The sequence below is a fragment of the Nomascus leucogenys genome, chromosome 11, assembly GCF_006542625.1.
Source record: "Nomascus leucogenys isolate Asia chromosome 11, Asia_NLE_v1, whole genome shotgun sequence".
NCBI classification, from domain to species: Eukaryota; Metazoa; Chordata; class Mammalia; order Primates; family Hylobatidae; genus Nomascus; species Nomascus leucogenys.
The window spans coordinates 96229764-96249298 of NC_044391.1; the positions used below are offsets into that span (position 1 = coordinate 96229764).

At 37.9% G+C, this 19535-nt stretch overlaps 1 protein-coding gene and 1 pseudogene across 1 annotated transcript in view; one reads left to right on the plus strand and one right to left on the minus strand.

Annotated features, from left to right (window-relative positions):
- NAALADL2 (N-acetylated alpha-linked acidic dipeptidase like 2) overlaps positions 1-19535 on the plus strand; it is a 948145-nt gene that overhangs the window by 192599 nt on the left and 736011 nt on the right. The gene's annotated exons all lie outside the window — the stretch shown is intronic.
- LOC105740483 lies at positions 5854-6525 on the minus strand (annotated as a pseudogene).

Here is a 19535-nt window from a genome sequence, read left to right on the forward strand (position 1 = left end):
GTTGGCTGTGTTTGACGGGTGTTGCTTGTGACAGCTGGGGTCCTCCTCAGCGTCAGCCTCAACATGGCTGCAACCAGGGGGTCCTCAGGATCCTCCTGGAATCTCTGCCTCAGCATCTGGCTCATGATAAGGTTTCAGGTGTCTTGACGGTATCCAAATTGGCTATTGATTCAGCCCTGGAGAAACACAAGCATAACCTCTACCCCAAGTTATTATTTTACCTATTTCCCAACTTTTTGTTATACAAAGTGAGAAAAGGTGTCCACACATACATGTAACATGTGTGACATCCATTTGCCAAAGAGAATTAGGTTCCAATCCTTGAGGATTAACTCCTCCTGTAAAACATGAGGAATGTACCATTTGTCAAGTTGGGCATCGCTGGATAATAGCTTTAGCTTCTTTCCAGGTAATGCTGTATCTGCATTTGAGACCAGAGGCATTAACATGGATTAAATTGTGAAAATGTCTCGCGTTAGATATTGCATTAGCAACTAGGCAATCAACCATTTGATTCCCTTATGTCAAAGGTGCTGGAAGAGATGTATGAGCCCTAATGTGAGTGATGTAAAAAGGGTGCATTCTACTGCTAACTACTGTTTGCAGTTGGGTAAATAAAGTCATCAGTTGTTCATCTGTATGAAATCGTAACTGAGCACTTTCAATTAACTGTGTGGAATGAACCACGTATGAAGAATCAGAACTCACATTCATAGGCATATTAAAAGCAGTCAATACCTCAATTACAGCTACAAGCTCTGCTTTTTGAGCTGAAGTATAGGGCATCTGGAAAATTTTACTTTTTAAGCCAGAATAAGAAGCTTTACCATTACTAGACCCATCTGTAAAACAATGAAAATGCTTAGCAGGCTTTAGGTTGTTTACTGCTGGAATTGTACATGCAAACCATTCACAGTCTTGCTCATCTAAAGGGATAGTAAAGAAACAGTCTTTTAAATCTATGACTATTAAAGGCCAAGTCAGTTAACATTCTCCATTTACCTCATTTTTTCTTAATTTTGAAAACTGGAGAATTCCAAGGGGAAAATGTTGGAGCTATGTGCTCATTTTCTAATTGTTCACTAACTAATCCTCTAAAGCCTCCAGTTTCTCTTCACTTAGCAGCCATTGTTCTATCCAAATTGGCTTATCTGTTAACAATTTTAAAGGTATAGGTTCTGGAGGCTTAACAATGGCCACTGTCAAAAATGATATCCTAAACCTTGGTGGGAACTTTGTCTTTCCCCTTGAAGCGGTTCCTTCAAAGCTTGCAGATTTTTTCCTAGTCCCCTAACAGGGACATACCCCTTTTCATGCATCATATGTTGACTTTGAGGGCTCTATAATTGCTCTGGAACTAGAACTTGTACTCCCCATTGTTGTAATAAATCTCCCCCATAAACTTATAGGTACAGAAGTTATAATTGGTTGAATAGTTCCAGGTTGTCCATCGGGCCCTTCACAATGCAAACTATAACTACTTTGATATACTTCAGGGGCTTTACCAACTCCAGCTATGTTAAATTGAGCGGGTTGAATTGGCCACGCGGATAGCCAGTGCTGTAGAGAAATGATTGAAATGTCCTCCTGTATCTACCAAACCCTTAAATTTCTTTCCCTGAATAGTTATTTCACAGGTAGGACATTTATCAGTAATTTGGTTCACCCAATAAGCTGCTTTGCCTTGTTTATTTGTGCTTCCAAATCCTCCTGTTCGTTTAATTTCACTTTTTCCCGTTCTCACATATGGCACAATCAGGAGCTGTGCTATGCGCTCTCCTGGCCCTGCTTTCCAGGGAGCAGAAGTAGATATAACAATTTGAATTTCCCCACTGTAATCTGAATCAATGACTCCTGTATGTATTTGTACCCCTTTCAAATTTAAACTAGACCTTCCTAGAAGTAATCATATCGTTCCCATTGGCAAGGGTCCACAGACTCCTGTTAGGACCTTTTGCGGGGATTCCCCAGGCAGAAGGCTCACAGCTTTTGTGCAGCATAAAGCTACTGTGGCACTACTGGCTGTGGTGGGGGACAGACATTGTACAGGGGTGAGGGAATGGCCTGAGCCGGAAATGCCCCAGTTTGGAATGGGGCCTGGGACAGGCTCCTCATGGTGTTTCCCGAAATCGGGTTCCCATCTTTATCAAACTTAGAGTGACACTGATTAGCCCAATGTTTTCCTTTTTTACATTTTGGGCATATTTCAGGCTCAGCAGTTTTCTATTTTCCCCTATCTGGTGGCCTGACTCGCTGATTTTTTCTACATTCTTTTTTAGGATAACCAAGCTTCCCACAGTTAGAACAAGCTCCAGGAAACAAAGTATTTCCTTTATCCACTCTCAGTCCTGCCGTTGCCTGTGCCAACAAAGTAGCTTTATGCAGATTACCTCCAGTACCATCACAGGCCTTGATATAATCAACTAAATGTGCTTTCCCGAATTTAAAAGAAAAAGGCCCAAATGTAGCCATGATATTTCCCTGTTGATCTGGGGGGTGTATTCTAACAGGGGACTGCCAAGCCTCTATATCACCCTCTTGTCTAGCTTGCTGAATTCCTGCCTGAATAGAACTGAGAGTGGTCACGTGAGGCACTGCTCGAATAGTCACTGGGGCAACTACTTTTTGCCCAGTGTCCTCCGGAAAAGAAAGATCTGGAAGGTCAGGCCACTCTTTTTCTTCAAAATAATAATGAGGGGGTACAGAAGGGTAGGGATGAACCTCTCCCTCCTTTGCCACTTTAGCTTTAGCTGGCAAACAAACCTGCTCTGTAACCTCTTCTGTTACTTGGTTATACTCTCCTTCCTCCTCATCATTAGTGTGAAAAGGTTCCAAAGTGGAATGAACCAGAGCCCACACTTGTCCCATTGTTACCCTGATGTTTCTGAGCTCCCCTTCTTACTCACCATGGGAATTGCTTTAAGAGTACTCGGGTGTCCTACAGCTTAGTTTTCCACGTTCTCCAACCGTCACTCCAGTGACCCTTCAACCTGGATTCGAGCCCCCACGTATGGGTGCCACTTGCTGAGACAAGCTGGGTCAGGGAGATCCTCACCCAGTGGCACTAGAGGAATTAAAGACACACACACAGAAATATAGAGGTGTGGAGTGGGAAATCAGGGGTCTTACAGCCTTCAGAGCTTAGAGCTTCCAACAGAGATTTACCCACATATTTATTAACAGCAAGCCAGTGATAAGCATTGTTTCTATAGATTATAGATTAACTAAAAGTATTCCTTATGGGAAATAAAGGGATGGGCCGAAATAAAGGGATGGGTCTGGCTAGTTATCTGTAGCAGGAGCATGTCCTTCAGGCACAGATCACTCATGCTATTGTTTGTGGTTTAAGAACCCCTTTAAGTGCTTTTCCGCCCTGAGTGGGCCAGGGGTTCCTTGCCCTCATTCCAGTAAACCCACAACCTTCCAATGTGGGCATCATGGCCATCATGTCCATGTCACAGTGCTTCAGAGATTTTGTTTATGGCCAGTTTTGGAGCCAGTTTATGGCCAGATTTGGGAGGCCTGTTCCCAACAGCATTTTCATTTCTAATTGTAGATAATGTAAGTTGCTTTCACATTGACTACTTTGAAATAGGGAGGACACGACTTGAAGGTCACAGGAGACTGTTTCTTGGCAAGATGTTACTCATTCAATAATAACTGAATTAAGAGAGAGCTCTCATACTCTAGATTCTATCTATAAGGGAAAAAATAGACAGAAAAATAATAAATACCAACTACAAACATGGTAGGGCTTTAATCACGTTACCATTTTTTTCAGTCACGATCAACCTGACAAACGTCCCTGAAATAACCCTTCAATTTACCCAGACAAAACAGAGTGTTGTCCATTTGAAAAGCCAAAGCAATTCTTCCTGTATTCTTAGAGCTCAAGATAAATAGATGTGCTACTACTTTTCTACCCTCACCCCAGTTGCCATATCTTCAAATATCTTCATCATGGACCTAGCATCTTAGAAAGTTACAGTGATGTAGGATACTTTCTGTATTTTCCTCAACTTCCTTCACTACTCTTACCCTATTGACAATTTATAAGCCCTGCACCATCTGGGGAACAGACTGTTGGCTGCCAAGTAGACTCATTAACATTCCCCTCCAGGAACTCTTGCTGTTTAATTAGGCTGTCAGCTGGATTCAGGCAGTGAGAGCCTTAGGTGGCTGTGTAACAAATCCATGACTCCATGCATTCAGATGTCAAGGTCACTAAGATTCCTGCTTATACTCATATGAGAAAAGGAATCCAGATCGTTGGCTGTTAAAATCCAAGTTATCAATGACTTCAACATAAAGGGGACTTTCCACAGTTAATTGAGACACTAAGTTATCCCCCACTGAATTCACAGCTGTTACTACTACATTGTTTGAGAATCCTCTAACCCCTAGGCCATCATGTCTGGCATTCGGGCTAACTTTCTTGTCAGAGCTAGTCAATAGTGTTTGTAGAGTACATTCCAAACCCATGCTGAAATTACTCTATGTACCATAATTAAATGCATCCAATTAATTAAGTTCTCTGAGAATAGATTACTAATATTGTTAGCACTCTTGACATATTTGATTTAAATAGAACAATGATTTTTTTTAATGACAATTTAGTAAACTTCTATTATGAGAAAAATGCTTCTCAACTGAATGGTTTGGTTACTGTTGTGTAAACATTTTCTAACCATTGTTAGTTTGAAGGAAAGGGAAAAACTTCTTTAGGCAAAATGTGGAAACCTGGAGTTTTCTAAATCCAGAGAGAGAACCATCACCCATATCTGTCAATCAATTCTAGTAACTTTTGGTTGATTAAGTATTCATCTATCTACTGATTAAGTCATTTTATTAATTTGTCAAATATTTATTGGTTATTCACCCTCAGCTAGGCCCTGGGCTCGGTGCTACTGATGTATTAGTAACTCAGTAGAGGCAGTGAGCAAGTCTCCATTTTACTGAGGGAGGCAGTTATTCATCTAAGAATCGTTAAAACAAAATATAATCAAACAATAAGTAAACATACCTACATCCATGAGATGTCATAATTGAGGGGCTAAATCTGCTGAATATGGAGGAATGATAAGTCGAGGGATTCCTAATCAACACTTGGTGGAGGGAGGCAGAGAGAACCTTCTGAAAAGACAAAAAGCACATGCAGACGCTCTGTATCTGTGGGAGCAAGACATCTGTATGAAAGCTGGTAAGCTCATTTTTAGAAAAGAGGTGGAATTACAATAAGTGAGGTCTAAGGAAAGGCTTTTTGAGTCTACCCAGATTGTTAAACTATTTTCTCTACGGCAGCTAGAGTGTCACCTTTCAGCAGTATCCTTAACATTAAGACCTGTGCTGTTTTCTTCGGGCTGTCTAAACCTAATCCTGCCATTGGTGAAAAGAAAAAGTAGTGAATAGATTAGATGGCTCAGTTTTGCTTTTTCCTCCTACCTACTAGTCTTGACTGAAAAATAATATGATGAATCTTTGTATAATCCTCATCGTGAATTTAGAAGGAGTTGTCAGGGACGTTGCTTTATAATGGGTTTCTTCTGGTGGTGTATTGGAAATGCTTGGCCCAAGAAATATTGTTATTAACCTTTTTGAATAAAATAATGACACTTCATGTTAAGTCAATGCTTTCTGAAGCTATTTTACCTGTTTCTGTATGTACGTATTTATTTTTTCTTTAAACATCTTTTATTCATCTCCTTTCCCACAAATTTTTCAAAGGAAGTGAAATTCTGTTATCTCTAAATAATTATTGTTTTCTTGCTATTTACAGACATCAATAGGAGACTTTGAGCTGTGTTTATTTTTTTTTCAAGTTTTTATTTTAAGTGCAATGATCTGGGGTGAATTTTAGGTCTTATGGAAAGCAGCCATATCCATAGACTACACAGAATCCTCAAAAGCAGTGGCCTGCTCCTCCAGCGTATCTGTTCCAACTTTATCATCTTCAATTACACACTGGATTTGAAGTTTTTAAATTCCATATCCCATCAGAACTAGTTTAGAGGAGCCCTAGACTAAGCCGCCTGCTTGAATGCTTCTAACACATTCTTCTAGTTTTGCCATATCTGCCACATCATCCCACGGTTTCACATCTAGTATGATGAAAAACAACAAGGGCGTGTTTTTTGGCTTTCTTTGATTCATTCTGGGCAAGCCATTCTTCCATTAACCTCTTTGCTGCTTCACTTTCCTCTTCCTCATCAGATCCAAGGAGATCAGTGTCATCATCATCTTTACTATTTGTAGCTCCGCTTCCTGTAATGTCTTCGACATTAGCAGGACCATATTTGCCCAAAGATTTCTTCACTCCTGGAAGGCTGGCCTTTTCTTTTCATGAGAATTGATGTGACTATACCAACACAGGGCAAGACACGAGTTCACAGGCAATGGGCCAGAGACTGCTTCAAATACTGCTACATCTGCTGGTGGTGGCACATAACCCTCGATGTAGCTCTTTTCTGCCAGGTAATCATTGAGCACATGGATGCCAGCAGGGCTTTTCAGGTCTCTGAAACCCATGGTGTCAGCTATATCTGAGAGCTGGATAGCAGCAAAATGAAAGAGTGTGAATTGTGGGCACCCCTGCTAAGAGAGGGAAAAAAAGCTAGTTTTGGTTTGTTAAAACCCAAAGACACACAGAAAGAAAACAAACCCCAACTGTATTTAGCAAGCTCTCACAGACTCTTTTTTCGAGAGAAAGATGAAAGTGCTCATAGGCTGCCAGGGAAATCATACTTGGATTTCAATATATTAAAGTCCCCTTCCTGTTTCACTTATAAACATATCTGTGGCGAAAGAAAGGAAGAAAAGTTCATAAATACAAATAGAATTTCATCCACATGTTCCAAAAGTTCTGTGATATGATTTCAGTTTTATAGACTTCACTTATAAAAAAGGTTACAGAGTGTGAGCAGTCTGTCAGATACCCCACAAATGGCAACTGCTACATTTGACGGATAGGCATTGTTTTAAATATTTTCAATTAATGCCTTTGTTCTGCATAGTTCTTTAAAATTAATCTTAATTGTATGACTAGTATGTTGTGTTTAATTATTAACATTGAACATTGTTAATATTTATACAAGTAACTTTACAAATATAACTCAAAATGATCATTACTATCTGGGCATTAAAGCTAATAGCCCTACTATATTAGCTATTTCACTGTGTTAGCTACAGGGTATACATAGTAGGACAAGATCTGGGACTCAGGGTGGACCACAAGCTGACTGCGAGTTTACAAAGAAGTTCTTCAGTCCGAGTGCCGTGGCTCATGCCTGTAATCCCAGCACTTTGGGAGGCCGAGGTGAGCGGATTACCTGAGGTTGGGAGTTCGAGACCAGCATGACCAACATGGAGAAATCCCATCTCTACTAAAAATACAAAATTAGCCAGGCGTGGTGGCACATGCCTGTAATCCCAGCTATTTGGGAGGCTGAGACAGGAGAATGGCTTGAACCCAGGAGGTAGAGGTTGTAGTAAGCTGAGATCGTGCCATTGCACTCCAGCCTGGGCAACAAGAGCGAAACTCTGTCTCAAAAAAGAAAAAAAAAAAAAATCCTTCAGAGAGGCATAATATTTTTGTAACTTTATAAATACATAGTCATGCAGTCATCCATTTTTTTTTCTTTTCTTAAAAAATTGGAATATGAGGTATTTAAGAAAAGACTAGATCAGGGCAACAACCTCATTAAAATGCCAGAAAATATTACCAATGAGAAAAGTCTAAATAAATTGGAATTAGTTCATGTGCAGATGAAAAAGCTAATGGTCTTTCATAAGTCAATAATGATTTTAAGCAGCAAGGAAAGCATTTTATAAGCAGAATTCTGATCAGCTGGTTTTATTATTCAGTGAAAATAAAGTATGAGAAAATAAATCTACACTGGAATTTTAAATGAAAATATTCCGTCTATTACATCTGTTGCTGTTACATGTGCTGTATGTTTTCCTGTTTAAAGTCTTCATTCATAGACACTTCAAATGCACAACTTCATAGTCTTCTGCTAGGGCTGGCGAAAGTGATGGCAAAAGAAACCAAGTACTCTAGATTGTTCCATGGATGGGCAGGGAGAATGTAAGTGGAAAGAAGGATATAGCAGTGCCCAAATTTGAATCAAAAATATCTAAATTTCCTCAGTCTTAGGAAACATAGATTATTTCTCATCTTCCATTCACTTTCCAAATATAAGGAATAAAATCAGTTATTTAGTTTCACCTGCTTACTTGCACAAATATATATATATATATAGTTTTATACACCACAAAATTATATATTGTAGTAAATCCATGAGCTTGTGCCCATGTAATTTTGCCTGTATTAGCCATTCTAAGTTGTACTAATGAAAGTCTTGCATTAAAGGAGATATATAGATGCACTTGGGTAAATATAGAAGTCTCCAACTGGATTCAAACAGATGGGACTTAACCACAACTGGAACTCATACATTATGGTAGCAGGAAAGCTGGATCACAGGTGCAAGGGGAGCCCAGAAGTTTCTTGGTAAGTTTAAGAAAGAAAAGAGGGAAAGGAGTCTTTATTTTCTTCTATTTGACATGAACAAAACCCATCTAATTACTGTTAGAACAGTGGAAAGAGATGGTGTTGTGTTAACTTTGAATGAAGAGAGGATAAATGTCTAATGCTTTCAATCTTTTCTAATTTAGCATTACTATTTGGGTGACGTAATAGAGACAGAAACTTAATCTTGAAGGAAAACTGCAGGAGCTTGTTTTGGTTAAACAATGTACTTTTGCCATCCTGACAGGATTATTGATGGAGAAAGAAACTCAAGGTCACAGGCCTTGATATTTTGCTCATTCTATGGCAATCTTGTTTTTGGAGATTGTTGGCTCAGCTAGCTCTTTGCTAGATGCTGGGAAGATAAATTTGAACTTGGGCTTGTGATACCACTTAACTTGTAATAATGATTGTTATCGGTGCCTCTCCATCCTGTTTGTAGGGCAGGAAGTTTGGCTGTGTGTGTGTGTGTGTGTGTGTGTGTGTGTGTGTGTGTGTGTGTTTTTCCCCCAGCCGTGAATGACATTTGAAATGCCCAGCTATTTCTTCCAAAGTGGTGGCTAGGAATTACTACCATCATAGAACCATAAATGCACTTATATTATTTAGGGCAAGGAAATGCTATTGATCCATTTGTCACTATAATGGGGCTAATTTTTTCATTTGATTTTATAAAATTAATCTTAACCAATCATTTAGCAAGAACTATTTAACTATTTTATAGATATATATATATGTATATATATATATATATATATATACATATATGTTTTAATCTGTTTTGGTTTGTGAAAACCCAAAAACACGCAGAAAGAAAACAAACCCTAACTGTATTTAGCAAGCACTCACAGACTCTGTTTTCAAGAGAAAGATGAAAGTGCTCATAGGCTGCAAGGGAAATCATACTTGGATTTCAATATATTAAACTCCCCTTCCTATTTCACTTATAAATATATCTGTGGAGAAAGAACCAAAGAAACTTTGGTTTATTTACTAAATAAATTTTTTACTTGTAAACTTTGTGATAATAATGTATTTCATACTTAACATATTTTTCTACACATATTTTTATAAAATGCTTAATATAGGTAATTTTTAAGCGTTATTTTAAACTGCTAAAAAGCTTGAGGAACAAATCCTTCGAAAAATAGACTGGGCCAGGCGCAACGGTTCATGCCTGTAATCTCAGCACTTTAGGAGGCAGAGTAAAATAAATATAAACAGGCTGTTTATATTTATTTTACTGCTTTTGAGACAGGGTCTTGTTTTGTCACCCAGGCTGGAATGCAGTGTTGTCATCACAGCTCACTGCAGCCTCCACCTTCTGGGCCCAAGTAATCCTCTTGCCTTAGCCTCTCCAGTAGTTGAGGCCAGAGGAATGTGCCATTATGTCCCCACTATTTTTTTTACTTTTATTTTTTATAGAGATGGATCTCCCTACATTGCCCAGTCTAGTCTCAAACTCTTGGGCTAAACCAGTGCTCCTGCCTCTGCCTCCTTAAGTGCTGAAATTACAGGCATGAACCATTGTACCCAGCCCATTCTGTTTTTGGAAGGATTTGTTCCTCAAGCTTTTTAACAGTTTAAAATAACGCTTAAAAATTATCTATATTAGGCAACTACATTCATATTTGTCAAATCACTTGTTTAATTTTTAAATACTATTTAACTAATAAGTGATACAAATGTTTTCATAATCCTAAATCCTGCTGAGTTACTCTGTGACATTGCAATAATTCAGCTGTCACTTAATAGTCAAAATTCCATGATGGGTAAAACAATGTGAAGTTCAGAAATCCTGTATACCCAGGAACCAGGTTCATCCCAGGAATTTATTCCAGTTCTCTTCAACTGTCATTGTCTAGATCTTACATAGACTCTCTTTAGAGGCAGCAATCAAAAGCAAATCAGTCTATGGAGTTGTATTGTGAAGATGGTAGTATTGTTGGGGTTAGGATAGAGATTTTCCATGAAGAAAATAGTTTACTCTTGGGGAAAAGAAGAAAAAAAAAAACGACAACAAAACCACCAAGACAACAGGTTCAAACGATGTAGTTTCTTAAGAAATCAAGTGATGATGCTCATTTCTCTAAGGTCCAAGTCCAGGATATGTTACTTATTTGGGATTGTATCACTGAGGAAACAGATCATATACTCAAGTTGAGTAAAGATGTAGGCAATTTTAGGCAAAGTGCCTCAGGGCTAGCAACCAGGGAGCCTTGACTGCCCTCTCCCTAAAGGGCAAGGGGCAGATGAAACAGTCTGAAAGGAGAGAGTTAGGTAGAAGACATCACTGGAGTAGCCGTGGCCTTGAGTCAGGGACAGGGTCAACTTTCTGTGATTTATCAGGGAGGAAGCTTGGGAAACAAACACTCTGACCTCACTCTCCTCCTGACCAGTGGTCTCCAACTCTTGCCCCTCATTGGCCAAATCCAACTAGCAGCCAGAGTGAAAGTGATCTTACTCGTGTAGCTCATACTTCTTAGCTTCTCTGGGAAGAAAGCAGCCTGAAGAAGGGTGGAGCTGATCTGGAGGGGCCAATGAAAACTCTCTGCATAGAAATCCTTCCTGGTGGAGCTGTTTGTAAAACTCCAACAAAATTGGCTTGGTTTTAACCAAAACTCCAACTAAATTGGCTTGGCTTTAAGTAGAAGGAAGCTTTTTTGTTACCTTAAGATATGATTACATAATGCATAGTTTGAAAAGTACTTCATCTAATCACTTATTGATTTAAAAATTCATTTTTGACAATTAAATATATTAATAATATATCAGAGTAAAAAGTGAGAAAAAAATTACAAATCTTCTAACCAACATTTAAAAAGAAGGAACAGTCACTATGAAGGCAGCTAGGAGACCTGGAAATTCAAGTGACTTTGATGTCAGAGCTGAATTTGAATCCTGGACGAGACATTCCTATTGAGACCTTAGGTAATTTACTGACCTGGGAACTGTGCTGCTTGACGGACCCACATTTAGGAGATGCTTAACAACCTAGTGCTTCTATTGTCATCAAGACTCCCTTGCTGCAGTCTTATTGTAAATCACTGGGAAAACAAATAATATTCATTTTAGTATGCTGCAGAGCTGTGTAACCTTGCTTTAAAACTGTTAATGCCTATTATTAGATTCTTTCGGAGTAAAAAACAAAGTGAGCTGCTTCTACATAGAATTTGCAAGGGGATAGTCTTTAAATCATTAGATAGCTATGACCAGATTTAATGATCTTGTTAAACCATGTCAAAAGAGTATAGTAATCCCAGTTTAAATGGATGATGTCCTACCAGCCCCATCTCTGTCACCAGTGAAGAGAAGCAAGGCTGTGTAATTCAAGTCATTTTAGACACATGTTTATGTTTGAACCAAGGAATGTAAGAGCAGATGTCAGAATACAGTTTTCAACATATGGTAAGCTCTTCCACTGCAGCTGGCTGCAATCCTTGTCAAAGGTCATGGAGAAAAAAAAGACAGAGTCAGAAGTCACTATGAGCTTTAAAAGCACATTCAGGAAACAATACTGTTATAAACCGTGTTCACCGAACCAGAGAAAAACCTAGCCCTTTTATCAATAATGTAGAGTGAATTGAAAGCTGATTCCGAATTTAGTTATGTAAGTTTCCATGTAGCTGTGAGCAACAGAGATATAGCGAACTGAATCAAGAAGGTCAGAGACCCTCTCACATAACAGTATTTGGTCTTCATGTTGCTACCAAGCTCCAGATATGAGTGAAAGGATGTATAACGGGAACAGTGTAACTGAATGCACTTTGAGATTCAACCAGTTAGCCCCTTCAGTGTCTGTATTCACTGCACTGCAGAGAACAAGTGGAAATCCTGAAATGTAGCCACTCTGCAATCACTGAAACAGGGTGAGCATTCCACCACTCTCCAGAACTAGGTGTATGAAAGGAGAGGTTGATGAGACAGATCCACATTTCAGGGAAAGACACAAGTTATAGTAACCACAAACAGAAAATGACATTGCACCCACAGAAGTAGTTAGATTCCCTGTCACCTTCTCTGAGGAGCCTTTCCTAACCCTCCAAGCCTGGGTTAGGCAGCTTTCTTGAGTGCTCCTGGGCCTCCGTATCACTATCATGTAGTGCTGTGTGTAGTTGCTTATCTAAATTGTACACCAAACTGGAAGTTCCATGAGGGCAGGGACTGTCTCTTCAGTGCTGTATCCAGCACCTTGCACTGAGACTGCAACAAAGTACATGCTCAGTACCTGCTTTTTCAGCAGCAGAAACAACTGAAAGTGCTTATAACTGGAAAAGAGGGAAAACCCTTGTGGCTGTTACACAACTGCTCTTTTACCCTGAATGGCTTATGGTGAGGTGGGATTGTTTCTTGGTTAGTTTGGATGCTTTTCCTGGAAAATATTGTGTTTTTGTTTTTGTTTTTGTTTTTGTTTTTGAGATGGAGTCTCGCTCTGTCACCCAGGCTGGAGTGCAGTGGCGCGATCTCGGCTCACTGCAAGCTCCGCCTCCCGGGTTCACGCCATTCTCCTGCCTTAGCCTCTCCGAGTAGCTGGGACTACAGGCGCCCGCCACCACGCCCGGCTAATTTTTTTGCATTTTTAGTAGGGACAGGGTTTCACCGTGGTCTCGATCTCCTGACCTCGTGATCCGCCCGCCTCGGCCTCCCAAAGTGCTGGGATTACAAGCGTGAGCCACCGCGCCCGGCTGGAAAATATTGTTAATAAATTCTTGTTTTAAAAAAAAAAGTCTTGCATTTAGAGTTTAATGTGACAGGAAGGAAATGTATCCACTCTAGATTATCCTTGATCCTTGCCCCTATCAAAGACCTTGTCAGGCTTTTCAGTATGTGGCTACCATCATCCCAAAACAGGTGAGATATCTCTTGTGAACACACATGTAGGCAATCAAGTGTTTGCCCACAACAGAGACAACAGCTTTCCTAACCCATGTTGTCATTCAACCAAGAATCAATAAATTAAAAGGAAATTTGGAGGGATCCTGTAAATCTCTGTAAATGTCAAGGCCTATTTAATTATTTCCCTTTGATTTTTAAAGTTAATTGCCTAAGCACTCAATACTGAATCCTCAGTTTTTTAAAAGAAGGTTGTGGATTCCTATTTTTGATCAAGATAGAAATATGCTGAGTTTTCTTACCTTGTAAAATGCATCTCTTAAAGATTTAAATGTAAGACCTCAAACTATAAAAATCCTAGAAGAAAGCATAGGAGACACCATTCTGGACATGGGCCTTGGGAAAGAATTTATGACTAAGTTCTCAAAAGCGATTACAACAAAAACAAAAATTGACTAGTGGGACCTAATTAAACTGAAGAGCTTTGGCACAGCAAAAGAAGCTATCAGCAGAGTAATCAGGCAGCCTACAGAATGGGAGAATGTATTTGCAAACTATGCTTCCAACCCAGGACTAATATCTAGATTTCATAAGAAATGTAAACAACTCAACAAGCAAACAACAACAACAGACATTAAAAGGTGGGCAAAGGACACAGACACTTCTCAAAACAAGACATATCAGCGGCCAACAAACGTATGAAAACAATGCTCAACATCACTGATTATCAGAGAAATGTAAAATAAAACCACAATAAGATACCATCTCACACTAGTCAGAATGGTTATTATTAAAAAGACAAAAAATAACAGATGCTGCAGGGCTGCAGAGAAAAAGGAATGCTTATACACTGTTGGTGGGAATGAAAATTAGCTTAGTTACTGTGGAAAGCAGTCTGGAGATGTCTCAAAGAACTAAAAGCAGAACTACCCTTTGACCCAGCAATCCCTACTAGGTATATATCCAAAGGAAAGCAAATTGTTAGACCAAGAAGACACAGCCACTTGTATGTTCATCATAGCACCATTCAAAATAGCAAAGACATGGAATCTACCCATGTGCCTATCAATGGTAGATAGGATAAAGAAAATGTGGTGCATATATACCATGAAATACAATGTAGCTAAAAAAAGAATGAAATGAAGTCTTTGAAACAACTTGAATGGAGCCGGAGGTCATAATCCTAAGTGAATTAACATATGAATAGAAAACCATATACCACATGTTCTCATTTGTAGTTGGGAGCTAAACATTGGGTACTCCGGGAAATAAAGATGGGAATGAGAGACACTAGGAACTATTACAGTGGGAAAGGGAGGTGGGGCAAAGGCTGAAAAACTACCTTTTGGGTACTATGTTCACTACCTGGATGTTGGGATCTTTTGAACCTGAAATCCTTAGCTTCATGCAGTATACCTATGTAACAAACCTGCACATGTACCCCTGAATCTAAAATAAAAGTTGAGCTTGTAAAACAATAGAATAAAAAATGTGTTTTTACACTTCTTACTCCTCACAGCAATGGATGATTTTTAAAAGTTATAGATGGACGTCATTTGAAATAATTTAAAAGTTATAGAAATAAAGAGTAATATGAGAGAAGAAATTTCAGAACTTTCTAAAGTGTATGAATAATATTCAAAGACTCAAGAGAATTAAAAACAAAACAAAATATTGAACGTTGTGATAGACCACCTCAAAAGAAAGGCATTTGTGAAGATTTGGAGAGATAAGGAGATTCTTCCATTCAGTGTTATCTCTCACAAACTTGGGAGGACGTCTCTTGGGGTCTTCTGTGACTGAGGATGAGCGCAAAGTTTAACTTAGCTCTTGCTATCAAGTTCACTTGGTAATAAAGTGAAAAATTTAGCATCAAAGACAGCAAACTGTGGTAGTGAAAATGAAAATGAAAGCTTATGAAGAAAATAGTCCTGGAGATAAGATTTATAATTTATTGATTTGTAAACATTGGTCGAGTTATATTTTAACTCAATAAATAACCATCTGGGACGCAAAATTGGCAATCAGAATACCTTTGAAAAAGTATGCACTTGGTATCTTCCATGGAAAACTCAACTGGGAGCATGGGCTCCTCTAAAATAGATCAACCATTAAGAAAATGGACAGCAATTATATGTTGGTTAAATTCCCCATATGCCACTTATGTTTTAATTGTTTGGGGGAGGAGAGACTTCCAAAAACTGTATTTTAAAAAATCTTAAATCGATCAGTTTTCAAAATATTGTCTTAGACATTTTATGTAATTCTCTGCAAAAGTGTAAATTTTTATTATTAGGATTCGAACATAGAATTATTAGACCTTGTGGTGATTCGGTGAAATAAGGAATTTTAAAACACTATTAGGTTAGCTTTTATTGCATATAATGAGAATCTCCTAGATGATGGAGAAATCATTAAAACTTAATTGTATAACTGCTGGACTTGTCTGAAAGTGTCTTGAACTGATAAGCCTTCCTAATCTTCTACCGTTGCTTCAGCTCATTGATGGAGTAAAGTGGCTGGCTTTTAAAATTGATAACATTATTATAATTACTAAAGTGTAGCACATTGTTTGCCTAAGGTGTTTGAATGAGTCACTACCTATCAAAGGAAAATTATGCTATGGTACAGTGAATCCCAACATGTTAAATATGCAGATACTTTTTAATAGACTTATATTATTTTAGTTGACCTTTTAATGTTTGTTGATTGAGAAAGCATGGTGAATTACTTTGAATGAATTGCTTTGGTATGAATTCAGTACCATATTAAAGTAAATACGTATTTATTAATCTATCACTAATATTTATTTGAAAAATAAAAGTACATAGTAAATATATTAATAGTATAACATATATTTTGTATGTGAGTGAATGATTTTTGCAGTAACTGTGCTTTCCTATGTTTGTGAATTTGTTGACCTATTGCTCTAGACCCTTTTTAAGACATACAATCTCAGTGTTATAAAACGGATGTCATTCAAGATGTTCTATTAGTAGGTTGAAGTTGTGTCTAAAAACGGTGACCTTCCTGTACTGAGGACTTAGCTGGCTTCTCTTGATGTTACAACAGTGCTAGGAAGAAGCCAATTAGGTCACTTGAGTGCCAGTTAGTGCACTGCAGGGGCAAGCACAAACACTGACTCACTCTCTAGGTAAGTGCAAGTGTCTCCTAAAGTTCTCAGTCAATAAATAACACATGCCAATTAATGCCACAAAGCGTGTCTGACTTGTTTTAGTGTAAAGAATATTTTTCAGCTCTGTTTTTATTTCTGACTATGCTAAGGTATTTTAAATATATGCTATTATAGGTCATGTATTCCTTTACACGAACTTTTGGAAACATAACCTTATCATTGGATTTTCAAAGCCTACTTTACTAAGTTGTCTCCATTTGCTTCTATTAAATTATAAGTTAATATGGAAGTCATTCTTTTCTCTTTTTGTTATGTCAGTTGTGTGCATACCGTTTTTCATATATTTATATATTCACACATATTACCCTTACATACCTCTGGGAGAGAATAACACATTTGTATCATTGCTGTATAAAATATTATATTTAAACATGTGATCTCATGCTGAACATGCTTTATAAGTTTGGTGTGTGAGATTGTGTACCATACCCAATTAATTGGTTGTATCAGTTGAGTGCGGAATGTTATCGGGCCGAATGGACACAGCCACCAATTTCTTGTATCAAAACAGCTTAGGGTATTTGTTGGAAGGAAATGATATCGCAAAGCATTTGAAAGAAAAATCAGAGAAGCAGAAACAAAGGATATTAAAGAAAAATTGTAAGCAAATTTGAGCAATGAAAAACATGAAAAGAGATGAAATAACTAGTTATTTAATTCCCCAGTGACTTCTTAAGTCTGGTCCTCACCAGAGTTTCAGTATTAACTCTCTGGTATTTTTTCATATCAGCTGCTGTTTTTAACTATATGGTGTGGCAGTCATATATTCTGTCTTTTCTAGGATTGTTTCTACTTCACATATTCTTTTTTCCCTATAAGCATATTTGAACTTGTCAGAATATATGTACATTTTGTGGTTCAGAAAATATGGTCACAGGGTAAAACCCACAACATCAAAACAAGCTCTAGAGTTTGCCATGGAGTCTTTACATTAGTTGCCACTCAGGACTGTTGGAAGAGTTCTACAAGCTTTACGCAAAAAAGGACAGGCTAGTGTTGTGATTAGGAATTGGGGAGTCATGTATCCTGAATTCACATGTTTATCCTGCCATAGGCAAGTGACCTAACCTTTCAAAATCTTAGTTTCTTTATCTGAAAATGGGGATCATTAAATAACCACTTTCAAAAGGTTTTATTTAGATTTAAAGTCATGATGTAAATTCTTAATAAACGCTAGTTGTTATTTTTATAGTTATCTTTTTAAAATTAGACAACATCCCAGCACTTTGGGAGGCCGAGGCGGGCGGATCACGAGGTCAGGAGATCGAGACCACAGTGAAACCCTGTCTCTACTAAAAAATACAAAAAATTAGCCGGGCGCGGTGGCGAGCGCCTGTAGTCCCAGCTACTCGGAGGCTGAGGCAAGAGAATGGCGTGAACCCGGGAGGCGGAGCTTGCAGTGAGCCGAGATTGCGCCACTGCACTCCAGCCCGGGCGACAGAGCGAGACTCTGTCTCAAAAAAACAAATAAATAAATAAAAAATAAAATAAAATAAAATTAGACAACAAATATTTGCATATGAACATTTGAGGACATGCAAAATTATCTAGGTATGTCTAAAGTGAAAAGAGTCATACTTTAAATACGTTTGGCAAGAATTTTATTCCCTCCCTTGATTCTATATCATTGTATGAGTTACCTTTGCAACTTAAAATGGAGGGTGGCTTGTCCATCTTGAACAACATTGCTACTAGACTTCTCATTGTTACATGTATCACTAAGAGGTCTCCAATTGCTTTTCTTTCTACTGAATATAACTATATCCTAGGTTAATTATTGAAAAACGGAAAAGTTAATAAATATTTAAAGAGACAAAAAAGTCACTCTGCTTTTTTATGAATAATTGCAATGAAAATTTGTATGCATGTAATTTTGTTCTATTTTATTTGAATTTCTTAGGCTAGATTATAGAAATGAACTATAAATATAGACATTTTAAGAACTTCAGTATGTGTTCCTAAAGTGTTGTGCCCATTCATACTGCTTAGAGAGTCCTAGCCTTGCCACAAATTTGTTGGCACTCAGTGATGTTTTAAAATATCATTAAAGAATTTTTAGGCCAAATGTATAAATTGAATACCACAATTGCCTTCTGTCCTCAGTTACTAATGAGACATTATTTGATTAGTGATTTTTTTGTAATGCTAATATCAGATTTGTTTTATATCTGAAAGGGTTAAACAGGATCAAAGTTTATATTGTTTGTTATTAGAGTTGCCTCGAAAAAATTTTATTTGGTCCTGTAACAAAGAAGTGATTGCAAAAGTGGTGATCTTACAACTTTGAGATCAGTCATGGAAATACAGAGCAGCTCTATATTTCTCTTCTAAATCATCATCGTAAGTTACATAGAAAATACTCATGTAGACAGTGTAATTCAATAGCTCCAAAGAGAGGTTACCACGGTTACCTGGAACATCAGACAGGAGGTTTGTTCCTCGGCTCATTGTACTAATACAATTACTTGTCTGAATTGAAGTGAAAATGTTCAAGTGTTATTTTTTTAACCTTGTTACTGGCATGAATTATATTTTCATTTATTCTGAAGTATTGTGAAGAATGTATTTCAAGTCTGTCCTACAGTTTTGTGTCAACGAAGTCCTTTGCAACCTGCTTGACCTACAGCTGAATTTTGGTGTTTATGTTCAGTGTTACTCAAGAGAAGAACGGAATAGAAACGAATGGTTATTGTGGGGCTGAATACTCATTATTTTATTATTAGTTTGATGTGTTCCTTATAAAAGACAGTAATTCAAATGGAATGATAGTCATAAAAAGAAAACCTCAGTTAGGACTTCTTTCACCACTTATTTAAAACTGCAAGCCCCCTCCCCTACCATTTGCACCCCATTTCCTATCCAGGGTTTTTCTTTCCATGCACCATCTCACACACTGTATACATGAAATTTTCCTGTGTGTTTGTTTTTTGTTTCTCTCATTCTACTAGAAGTGAGTTCCATAAGGGTGGGGATTTTAGC